Source organism: Thalassophryne amazonica, unplaced genomic scaffold, assembly GCF_902500255.1.
Source record: "Thalassophryne amazonica unplaced genomic scaffold, fThaAma1.1, whole genome shotgun sequence".
NCBI classification, from domain to species: domain Eukaryota; kingdom Metazoa; phylum Chordata; class Actinopteri; order Batrachoidiformes; family Batrachoididae; genus Thalassophryne; species Thalassophryne amazonica.
In genome coordinates, this window is record NW_022986255.1 from 495,332 (window position 1) to 508,296 (window position 12,965).

Sequence of the window (12,965 nt, forward strand, 5' to 3'; positions counted from 1 at the left end):
TGGATGAAGTAACTAATGAAAATAACTCAGACAGAACAATCGGAGAGAAAGAGTCTAACCAAATACCGGCATCACTGAAAGCAGCCAAAGATAACGATACGTCTTTTGGGAGGGTTATGAGTAATTTTTCTCTGTTAAAATTTTATTAGCAAAGAAAGTCATGAAGTCATTACTAGTTAAAGTTAAAGGAATACTCGGCTCAATGTGTGGCTAAAGTGGTGGGTCGCTCATTTACATTTTGAGCGAAGCCAATTGAGTCTAATAATAGATTAAATGCAGTGTTGAGGCTGTCATTCTCAGCATCTGTGTGGATGTTAAAATCGCCCACTATAATTATCTTATAGTTTTCAGGCTCCTCTCCTGTGTAACCAGCTCCCATTCAGATCAGGGAGACCAGACACCTCTCTACTTTTAAGATTAGACTTAAACTTCCTTTTTGCTAAAGCTTATAGTTTAGGGCTGGATCAGGTGACCCTGAACCATCCCTTAGTTATGCTGCTATAGACGTAGACTGCTGGGGGGTTTCCCCTTGATGCACTGTTTCTTTCTCTTTTTGCTCTGTATGCACCACTCTGCAATTTAATCATTAGTGATCGATCTCTGCTCCCCTCCACAGCATGTCTTTTTCCTGGTTCTCTCCCTCAGCCCCAACCAGTCCCAGCAGAAGAACTGCCCCTCCCTGAGCCTGGTTCTGCTGGAGGTTTCTTCCTGTTTAAAGGGAGTTTTTTTCCTTCCCACTGTAGCCAAGTGCTTGCTCACAGGGGGGTCGTTTTGACCGTTGGGGTTTTACATCATTATTGTATGGCCTTGCCTTACAATATAAAGCGCCTTGGGGCAACTGTTTGTTGTGATTTGGCGCTATATAAAAAAAAAATTGATTGATTGATTATCTGAGCTAAGCACTAAGTCAGACAAAAGGTCTGAAAATTCACAGAGAAACTCAGTTGAAGGTGCTATATTATTTTTTCTTTTTGAATTTTTATGCTTAAATAGATTTTTGCTGGTTATTGGTAGTCTGGGAGCAGGCACCGTCTCTACGGGGATGGGGTATTGGGGGGATGGCAGGGTGAGAGAAGCTGCAGAGAGGTGTGTAAGACTACAACTCTGCTTCCTGGTCCCAACCCTGGATAGTCACGGTTTGGAGGATTTAATAAAATTGGCCAGATTTCTAGAGATGAGAGCTGCTCCATCCAAAGTTGGATGGATGCCGTCTCTCCTAACAAGACCAGGTTTTCCCCAGAAGCTTTGCCAATTACCTATGAAGCCCACCTCATTTTTTGGACACCGCTCAGACAGCCAGCAATTCAAGGAGAACATGCGGCTAAACATGTCACTCCCGGTCTGATTGGGGAGGGGCCCAGAGAAAACTACAGAGTCCGACATTGTTTTTTGCAAAGTTACACACCGATTCAGTGTTAATTTTAGTGACCTCCGATTGGCGTAACCGGGTGTCATTACTGGCCGACGTGAAATTACAATCTTACCAAATTTACCGCTTAGCCTTAGCCAGCAGTTTCAAATTTCCTTCAATGTCGCCTGCTCTGGCCCCCGGAAGACAATTGACTATGGTTTGCTGGTGTCGCTAACTTCACATTTCTCAAAACAGAGTCGCCAATAACCAGAGTTTGTTCCTCGGCGGGTGTGTCGCCGAGTGGGGAAAAAATGGTTAGAGATGTGAACGGGTTTAGTGGTGTACACGGGGCTTCTGTTTAGAACTACGCTTCTTCCTCACAGTCACCCAGCTGGCCTGCTTTCCCGGCTGCTCGGGATCTGCTGGAGGACAGCTAACGATGGCTAAGCTACCTTGGTCCGCACCGACTACAGGGGCTTGGCTAGCTGTAGGCTTTTTCCAAGGTACGGAGCCGAGTCTCCAATTCGCCCAGCCATATGCGATATATGTGTATGTTTGTTTTATATCACTGCTTTGAAAGCAAAAATAAATAAATAAATGAAGAGTTTGTATGGAACTTATTCACTTCTGTAAAATTATAGTTTTTCACAGTTGTTAACACACAAATACTGGTATTTGAGACACAATGACCACAACATGTTATGTCAGCATTTGACTGCCTGTGCATTTGGTTCATGGTTTTGTTCTGTCCTGTTTCTGTGTTTTCTCTTGTATGGTTTTGGTCTGGCTTCTTATTTCTGGGTGATCTATGCCCCATTGTTAAATGTCATTGTGTTGTTTCTGTGGATTGTATCTGGGTTCGTATCCCGGTTGGTGTCATTTGACCTTGTGGTTTGTCCTCTGTCTGTGTCTGGTCTCTTCTGTCTGTGTCTTTGTGTTTTGTCATTTTCCTCCCCTTGGTATCTCATGTGTCTTTTCAAAGGATTCAAAGTATTCAAAAGAATTTTATTGTCATATGCATAAAGAAACATGTTCCCTGCACAATGAAATGTGTTACCTGCATTTAACCCATCCTAATTGCCATTTAGGAGCAGAAGTCGCCTTAGGTGCCCGGGGACCAGCTCCAGATGTATGTCCTGCCTTAGGTCAACAGCAGGACTGAGCAAACCATGACCGGCCTCATGATGACAAATGACACACACACACACATAAGCCGGCCTGGTACATGAACACATATAAAAAGCACACACAAGGTAAGACTTGGGAAAGAAAACCTTCATTGCTGCTGCATTGAATCATGCAGCAGCAATGCAGGAAAAAACCCATCAGCACAATGAACAATGATCACACACAACAGGACGAGAGACCACGACCGAGATTTGTAAGAGTCCAGTTATCAGAACACCCGAGGCCGCCTTAGGCACCATCAACGGCCTTGCTCGTCCTTTCTGGAGGGAGGAAGGTCTCAGCCCTGAACAGTCCACAGTCAACGTCAGAGCTGGGAGAAGCTGAGGGCGGGGGAGACCAGGGGGGTGAGGCATGAGCGTTGTTCTCTAGGAGGTTTTTATCACAGCGTCCTTGAAGTGCAGCTGTGTTTTGGGAAGGCGAATGAAAATCCAGATTAGCAGATGCCTGAAAGATTCCACAGTCTGAGACAGAGTGGCTTCCAGTACATCTGAATTAGGAGAGGAGATGTGGTCATTACTGACGATCAATGCGGTTTCCAGTGCAACGATCCTACCAGAGATGGTTTCCAACACGCGGTTAACACCCGCCGACTGAGCAAACACTGCCCCTTCCAATCGAATCAATCATGTCGGGCAGCCTGGATGGGCCAATTATTGCCGCTTCCACTTTCTTAATTTCTGTAAACCAGCGCTATGCCCGCTCCACACAGCAGGAACCTGGTCACCACCATGCCAAATATATACACATCTTCGACGTCCTCCACAGACAGAGTGTAAAGGTACATGACCTGCCATTTCCTCCAACTGTCCATCACGTAACCCATCACGTGTCCCGGCAGGACAGGTCGGGTCCTCCACTCCCAATGTCTTGTAGAAAAAAATAGTGTCAATTGCGTTCAGAGACCACTTGATCAGATCCATTTTTGCTGTTTCCAGAAGAGCAAAGCTGACAGCCTCACAGACAACACACCACAGAAGCAGGAAAGATGAGGGAGGGGGAAGAGAAAAATGCGACCGTCTCGGCGAGAGCAAGGAGGCAAAAACCATTCCCCCATTCACACTTTATCCATTTTTGAGTTCCACATTATTTTTCTGTTTTTGTTGATGGATTTAGTTCTAGCCATTACTTAGTTCTTGTTGTAGTTTGTTTTCTGCTTGCTTCTGTATTTTGCTCTTAGTTTTCTACTGTTTCTCTTTGGATTTGCTCTGTGGGTTTTCTCTATTGCTCCTCTGTGTACACTGTGTTCACTTTACAGTTCCATGTTGGTTTTCTGCTTTTTATTTCTTGATTTAGCTTTGGGCATTGTTTAGTGTTTTCTTACAGTTGATTATTGTGGCCCCTTTAATTATGCTCAATCTGTTCTTCAGTTCTCTCCACTGTTGCTTTTTTCCTCCTGTCTGCATATATAGTGATGGTAAATGCCACACTGGCAGAACCATTTATGAACATTAATACACATATATGCAATTTATTCTTGCAAGACAGAAGGTATGTAGTGCGTGAGTGAATGTGGTGTGGTGTGACCCCCATCCGCCCTTCCCGATCACCCTACAACATCCTACTCAAAACCAAGCGACAACTTTTATCAGGAAGAGCCGACCACTAAAACAACATGAAGACAGACAAGAACAAAAGACAAGTGGTGAAGACAATAACTGTGAAGTGGTTAGAAGTGAGACACCAAGGAGACAACAGTCTGTTGTCTAATTAGTGAGCATCCATACCCTAATCTAGAACACCATCCACACACAGAGACCCAGATCACAGCTAAATATCTGAACACTACTGTGGCTGGAGTGTTGGGCCAAGACAAAAGTACAGAACCTTACCATATGATGTGGACCACTCTGGCATGCCAGGAGCCATACGGCCGACTGCACGCAATGACGGAAGCAGGTCCAGGATGCAGGGCCCAGGAGAAACCAGGAATAAAAGGGCAGCAGAAGGGCACAGGGGCCACAAAGGGCAGCCACCAGAGCCACCGGGCAGCACGACGAACCACCAGGACATGGCCCGGCGATGCCGGAACGAACCCCCCACACCACCTCCCCCACGGATGCACAGGAAGCAACCCCATACCCGAGGGAAGCACACAGGGCACCGGCAAAGGAGCCACTGCAACCGAACCCAAAGCGCGGGCAGGGACACCGAGCCATATGAGGGCGGGGCTTGGCCCCCAGACAAGAGGCGAGACCCAACCCCCCCGGGCGAGGAAGCACACGAGGCTCCCCCAACTCCCAAGACTCCCCCAACACAGCCAGCAGAATCACCAAAATCAGGAAACCGCCCAAGCAAGAGCGGGGCAAAACACCACCCCACGAGTCCACGGCCCCCACCCCCCCAGCAGCCGACCACCTCCCAGTGCTAACACCCGTGCCCCACTGCAACCACCCACTCCCCCAATGGGCCGCGGGACCCTTGTCCCCACAAGCCCCAGTGTAGGGCCCTGAGACCATGGCAGAACTGCTGAAGCAGATCCCCCACCCAGAGCCCCAGACATCCACAACCACCCGGGGCCAGCCCTACATGCCACACTCACCTACCTACCAACCCCACCATGGTTGTTATAGTTCATCTCCCTTGCTGTGTGTGACCCCCTAAGTGAGCAAAGCTAAGTGTTGCATTAAAAACAGGGCAGGTGGCACACCACTGCACTGCAGCCTGCCCTGCAAACCACCACCGCCTAATGACCCCAACTCTAAATTAGGGAAAGTGTTTACTAAATGTGTAGAAATAAAGTGTGTGCATTAAAAATGGCAGGGCAAGAGCGGTGGATGGAGATCGCTGTGGAGGATGCAGCACACGCTGCACCACCAACTGCCCTGCATACCCATCCCCAACACCTGACCACAAAACTATTTGAACCCTATAATGTGCTACTTAAAAACCCAATATGATGTGTGTGCATGTGCTGAGCTGGTGAAGTGGATTAAAAGGGTGTGACATGTGAGGCCCAACCCCAAGCAGGGCCGGTGGAAAGGAGAGGTGCAGTGCAGGGAGCGGACCACACACTGGCCCCACAGGCCCTGGCACTGGGACCCCAGCCCGCCAATGGCAGAGTGGACAGACCCAAGATGAAAAGGATGATGGCCACCCAATTATCCCTCCATCACAACCACCCCCACCCCCAATAGGACCAGAAGCCCCGCGGTGCATCACCAGGGCCCCCACAGGCAGCAGGCCGGCCATCCACCCAGGCCCCCAAGCATAGAGGCACACCCACGCTCCGCAAGGGAGGAGTCGGAAAGGAGTGCGGGCCAGCACCTGATCCCCCCCCCCAGAAGCCCGCAGAGCCACCAGGCAGCACTAGAAAGCACCCCCCCCCCCCCCCCCCCCGAAGCCCCACCCCAACCCCAAATCCCCAGCAAGCCCAGGATTCCACACCCGGACCCCGAACCATTCCCTGCACGCACGGTCCTGCACAGCCTCACCATACGGGAGGGGCCACCCACTCTAAAGGGACACAAGCTCTCTCCTCCACCAATTCAATCATTTTCAAGGGAAAACAAAAACAAAAACACACAGTATCAACCTCTGACAGCAAGAGTACCCCAAAGAACTGCAACCTGGATCTGCATCACAATAAAGAAAACTCAGTAGGTCAATAATAATAGGAACAAGTCTAATCTAATATTAATATAGTACTTTAGCAGGTGCAGAGTGGCATTCCCTAACAGGCAAAAAGAAAAAGAAAAATTAGACCTCCAAATTTCATTTCATATTTAATAAGTTGATAAATAAGGACCATGTTTCATTAAATTGTGGCAATTGGTTTCTTGATGAAGCGGATATTTTTTCCATCGATATATATTCGATAAGGAGGTTTGACCAGTGGTTAATATTGATTAATTGTTTATTTTTCCAATTCACCAAAATTGCTTTGTTGGCAATAGTCAGTGCTACAAGTATAGTTTTAGATTGTTTAGTTGGCAGTTAAATAACTGTAGTGTCTCCAAGTAAACAGAAATTAGGAGATAATGGAATTCTATATTCCAAGTTAGAGGACAATTTTTCAGTGACGTTTGACCAAAAACACTGGACAGGTGAGCAGAGACAAAGGGCATGAAAATAGGTATCAGTGGTGTTTAGTTCACACTGGGCCTCATGTATCAATGTTGCGCACTTGTGGCGTAAATTTACTGTGTAAATTTGAAGTACACCAAAGTTGCCATGACATGTATCAAAGCAGTGCGAACCTGCCCATTCCGGCGTACGCCCGACATGACCTTGATAAATGGGCGGGTGAAAACAATCGTAATTATAATGAACACGCCCATAAATATCAGACTCCGCTTCAGACACACCCTCATTTTACGACATGGAAGCCGGGAAGACGGCAAAGAACAAGAACTCCACCAATCACGACACGTGCCAATACAGCGTCAAAAGCGGCCGTCATATTAATTGTTTGTAGTATAATCAAAAAAGTGTTACAGTGGTCCCTCGTGTTATCGCGGGAGTTACGTTCTAAAAATAGCCTGTAATACGCGAAACCACGATGTAGTCAGTGTTATTTTTTTTACAAGTATTATAGACGTTTTAAAGCTGTAAAAACCCGTTATACACTTTTCTCAATCAGGCATGAACATTTTCTCACTTTTCTCTCGTGTGTAAACACTCTCAAAGTTCAAACCTTTGTAGAGAAATAAGACCAACCTGTTTTCAGGCCCAAACATTTGTTTGAGAAATAAAATAGAACGTTTTTCTATAAATAATTATGATGACTTTTAGAACTAACGAATTTAATTTTAACTATCAACCTACGAGGTTGGACACATAAGAAATTATTAATAGTGACTGACCAGTATTTCACTGATCGCACCCCTTCGTCCTGACGCCGCGCCTTTTTCCACTCACACCTGGCTGCAGGTGTCTTTTTCCGAGTGAAGAACACAGTTATGAGTAGTTGTTGGCGCTCTTTTTTCTTCTGGGTGAGAAGATTCTTATAAACAGACAAGCAGAACACAGAACACAATGCACTGTAAAAAAAAAAAAAAAAGCATGTGAAAATTGGACAAAAAAAAATCCGTGAAACGACGAGGGCCAGCGAAAGGTGAACGGCGTTATAGCGAGGGACCACTGTATTCTCTTTTCACATGTCAATAATTCTTGACATGTGGATATTTGCTCGCTCAATTAATAGACTCGCCTAATTTTTCAGATTTCTTTATTTTTAAAATGTATTTCTTTATTTATTTTATTGTAACAAATGAATGGAGACGACAAAACCTGATTGCAGCACGGACGAATTAAGGGAATGACAACACTACAGTTGTAATGATCAATTTCATTGTCTAAAACGATCACACCACATGAAGTTAAGCTCAGTGCTGCTCTGGCTCCAGGCTCGAAGTCTGGAGAAAAAAGGCAAGCAGCGCTTTCTTTGCGGTCAGCGCTGTGACCACAGATCGTGCTCGATAGACCAGCAATCCCGCAAAAGCGGGATTGTATTAATTATTATGTAGTATAATCAGGAAAGTGTTATTTATGTAGCATATGCATTGATTTGTATAATGGCACTGTTTATCATGTTGATCATCTTCATTTTTATGTGGATTCCAGCGCTGGTTCATTTTGGTGTATAATTTATACCACCTCTTGACTTGGTGGTATATTTTCAGCGCAGCGTACGCCAACGACCACATTGATAAATGCCAAGTAGCGCAGCCGTTTTGGCGTACACCCCATATACGAGGTCTGTTAGAAAAGTATCAGACCTTTTTATTTTTTTCAAAAACCATATGGATTTGAATCACGTGTGATTGCATCAGCCAACCTTGACCTTCGTGCGCATGCGTGAGTTTTTTCACGCCTGTCGGTTGCTTCATTCGCCTGTGAGCAGGCTTTGTGTGAGGAGTGGTCCACCCCTCTTGTCGGATTTTTATTGCAAATAAATGTCTGAACGATTTGGAGCTTTGCTGCATCAAATTTTTCCAGAAACTGTGAGAGACCTCCAGCTGGACACCATTGTTAAAATTCAAATGGCTTTGAGGGATGGTTTTATGGGGATTACACAGATTAAGGAGTGATCCAGCCGGTTTAAAGACCGCCCACAACTGCTGAGAGCGTGGCGCACTCCGAGTGCCGATCGACAGGCTGAAACAACCAGATCATTTCCAACGTGAAGGCTTTGTTGATCCAGGACATTGTCTGACTTATCAATCAATCAATCAATTTTATTTATATAGCGCCAAATCACAACAAAGAGTTGCCCCAAGGCGCTTTATATTTTAAGGCAAGGTCATACAATAATACGTAAAAACCCCAACGGTCAAAACGACCCCCTGTGAGCAAGCACTTGGCAACAGTGGGAAGGAAAAAACTCCCTTTTAACAGGAAGAAACCTCCAGCAGAACCAGTCTTCTGCTGGGACTGGTTGGGGCTGAGGGAGAGAACCAGGAAAAAGACATGCTGTGGAGGGGGAGCAGAGATCAGTCACTAATGATTAAATGCAGAGTGGTGCATACAGAGCAAAAAGAGAAAGAAACACTCAGTGCATCATGGGAACCCCCCAGCAGTCTAAGTCTATAGCAGCATAACTAAGGGATGGTTCAGGGTCACCTGATCCAGCCCTAACTATAAGCTTTAGCAAAAAGGAAAGTTTTAAGCCTAATCTTAAAAGTAGAGAGGGTGTCTGTCTCCCTGATCTGAATTGGGAGCTGGTTCCACAGGAGAGGAACCTGAAAGCTGAAGGCTCTGCCTCCCATTCTACTCTTACAAACCCTAGGAACTACAAGTAAGCCCGCAGTCTGAGAGCGAAGCGCTCTAATGGGGTGATATGGTACTACGAGGTCCCTAAGATAAGATGGACCTGATTATTCAAAACCTTATAAGTAAGAAGAAGAATTTTAAATTCTATTCTAGAATTAACAGGAAGCAAATGAAGAGAGGCCAATATGGGTGAGATATGCTCTCTCCTTCTAGTCCCTGTCAGTACTCTAGCTGCAGCATTTTGAATTAACTGAAGGCTTTTCAGGGAACTTTTAGGACAACCTGATAATAATGAATTACAATAGTCCAGCCTAGAGGAAATAAATGCATGAATTAGTTTTTCAGCATCACTCTGAGACAAGACCTTTCTGATTTTAGAGATATTGCGTAAATGCAAAAAAGCAGTCCTACATATTTGTTTAATATGCGCATTGAATGACATATCCTGATCAAAAATGACTCCAAGATTTCTCACAGTATTACTAATTACAAATTGTAATCTATTAGATAAATATGATTCAAACCACCGCAGCGCAGTGCCTTTAATACCTATGGCATGCTCTAATCTCTGTAATAAAATTTATGGTCAACAGTATCAAAAGCAGCACTGAGGTCTAACAGAACAAGCACAGAGATGAGTCCACTGTCCGAGGCCATAAGAAGATCATTTGTAACCTTCACTAATGCTGTTTCTGTACTATGATGAATTTTAAAACCTGACTGAAACTCTTCAAATAGACCATTCCTCTGCAGATGATCAGTTAGCTGTTTACAACTACCCTTTCAAGAATTTTTGAGAGAAAAGGAAGGTTGGAGATTGGCCTATAATTAGCTAAGATAGCTGGGTCAAGTGATGGCTTTTTAAGTAATGGTTTAATTACTGCCACCTTAAAAGCCTGTGGTACATAGCCAACTAATAAAGATAGATTGATCATATTTAAGATCGAAGCATTAAATAATGGTAGGGCTTCGTTGAGCAAGCTGGTAGGAATGGGGTCTAATAAACATGTTGATGGTTTGGATGAAGTAACTAATGAAAATAACTCAGAACAGTCGGAGAGAAAGAGTCTAACCAAATACCAGCATCAATGAAGTCATTACTAGTTAAAGTTAAAGGTATACTCAGCTCAATAGAGCTCTGACTCTTTGTCAGCCTGGCTACAGTGCTGAAAAGAAACCTGGGGTTCTTATTTTCTTCAATTAGTGATGAGTAGTAAGATGTCCTAGCTTTACGGAGGGCTTTTTTATAGAGCAACAGACTCTTTTTCCAGGCTAAGTGAAGATCTTCTAAATTAGTGAGACGCCATTTCCTCTCCAACTTACGGGTTGTCTACTTTAAGCTGCAAGTTTGTGAGTTATACCACGGAGTCAGGCACTTCTGATTTAAAGCTCTCTTTTTCAGAGGAGCTACAGCATCCAAAGTTGTCTTCAATGAGGATGTAAAACTATTGACGAGATACTCTATCTCACTTACAGAGTTTAGGTAGCTACTCTGCTCTGTGTTGGTATATGACATTAGAGAACATAAAGAAGGAATCATATCCTTAAACCTAGTTACAGCGCTTTCTGAAAGACTTCTAGTGTAATGAAACTTATTCTCCACTGCTGGGTAGTCCATCAGAGTAAATGTAAATGTTATTAAGAAATGATGAGACAGAAGGGAGTTTTCAGGGAATACTGTTAAGTCTTCTATTTCCATACCATAAGTCAGAACAAGATCTAAGATATGATTAAAGTGATGGGTGGACTCATTTACTTTTTGAGCAAAGCCAATTGAGTCTAATTGTTGTGTGTTGGGGGGTTTGGCTGGATGTTTTGTGTTGTTTTCTTTTCTTTGCTCTCCAGGTGGTATGCAAACTGGTTTTGTCTGTGGAGAAGGTGCTGGCAGAAGAGTCCTTCACTCTCATCAGCATTATTAGCTGCACCTGTGGAGGATGTTCATGTGTAAACTTAAAGACTTTCAGCTGCAGCAGATAATGAGATGGCGTTCTGCATTTAAGCCATGAGTGGTTCAAGCAGAATTGCCGGGAACTCGACCTTGTGACGTTCGTTTGTGAGACGCTGAGGACTGCGCCAGGGTTTGACACATCGTGCCTGTGAAGGAGGACGGTGAGGGACACATGCTGTCAGCACACATCAGAGGTGATTATTGTCTGAATGATCGTTAATAGTAATTTGGCATTTTGTTGCGCAGTATATTTGAACATTGATGAGAATTGTGCAGTTTGCTTCTCACTGCCGTGGCGTACGGACTGATAATCCTCCACCTGTTGTGAGAAGCTGCTCATTTATATAAAGCTTAAATTCAGACCTGAATGTGTTGCTGATAGTGTGTGCCTCTGAAAGATATTTGCTGTAGCTCTGTTGACTTACCTCACCTTTTCCATCCTTCACAGAGTCAGTTTGTCGTGTCCACCGGGGGGGTGTTTGGCGGTGAATCTGAGTCCAGAAGCGCCGAGGCTTCGATCCTTTTGGGCGCTGGAGAGCGCGCCGTCCTTCACTCCGCCAGACAAACCACATATTTATGTTGTACACTAATTATTGCACTGGAGGGGAAATAAAATTGTTTGTTTGTAGAACCGCTTTCTGGTTATTTAGCGCTGGGTTCGGTCAGACGTTGGTCTGCTCCTCAACCTGCGTCAGCACATAACACTAATAATAGATTAAATGCAGTGTTGAGGCTGTCATTCTCAGCATCTGTGTGGATGTTAAAATCACCCACTATAATTATCTTATCTGAGCTAAGCACTAAGTCAGACAAAAGGTCTGAAAATTCACAGAGAAACTCACAGTAACGACCAGGTGGACGATAGATAATAACAAATAAAACTGGTTTTTGGGACTTCCAATTTGGATGGACAAGACTAAGAGTCAAGCTTTCAAATTAATTAAAGCTCTGTCTGGGTTTTGATTAATTATAAGCTGGAATGGAAGATTGCTGCTAATCCTCCGCCCCGGCCCGTGCTACGAGCATTCTGGCAGTTAGTGTGACTCGGGGTGTTGACTCATTTAAACTAACATATTCATCCTGCTGTAACCAGGTTTCTGTAAGGCAGAATAAATCAGTATGTTGATCAATTATTATATCATTTACCAACAGGGACTTAGAAGAGAGAGACCTAATGTTTAATAGACCACATTTAACTGTTTTAGTCTGTGGTGCAGTTAAAGGTGCTATATTATTTTTTCTTTTTGAATTTTTATGCTTAAATAGATTTTTGCTGGTTATTGGTGGTCTGGGAGCAGGCACCGTCTCTACGGGGATGGGGTAATGAGGGATGGCAGGGGGAGAGAAGCTGCAGAGAGGTGTGTAAGACTACAACTCTGCTTCCTGGTCCCAACCCTGGATAGTCACGGTTTGGAGGATTTAAGAAAATTGGCCAGATTTCTAGAAATGAGAGCTGCTCCATCCAAAGTGGGATGGATGCCGTCTCTCCTAACAAGACCAGGTTTTCCCCAGAAGCTTTGCCAATTATCTATGAAGCCCACATCATTTTTTGGACACCACTCAGACAGCCAGCAATTCAAGGAGAACATGCGGCTAAACATGTCACTCCCGGTCCGATTGGGGAGGGGCCCAGAGAAAACTACAGAGTCCGACATTGTTTTTGCAAAGTTACACACCGATTCAATATTAATTTTAGTGACCTCCGATTGGCGTAACCGGGTGTCATTACTACCGACGTGAATTACAATCTTACCAAATTTACGCTTA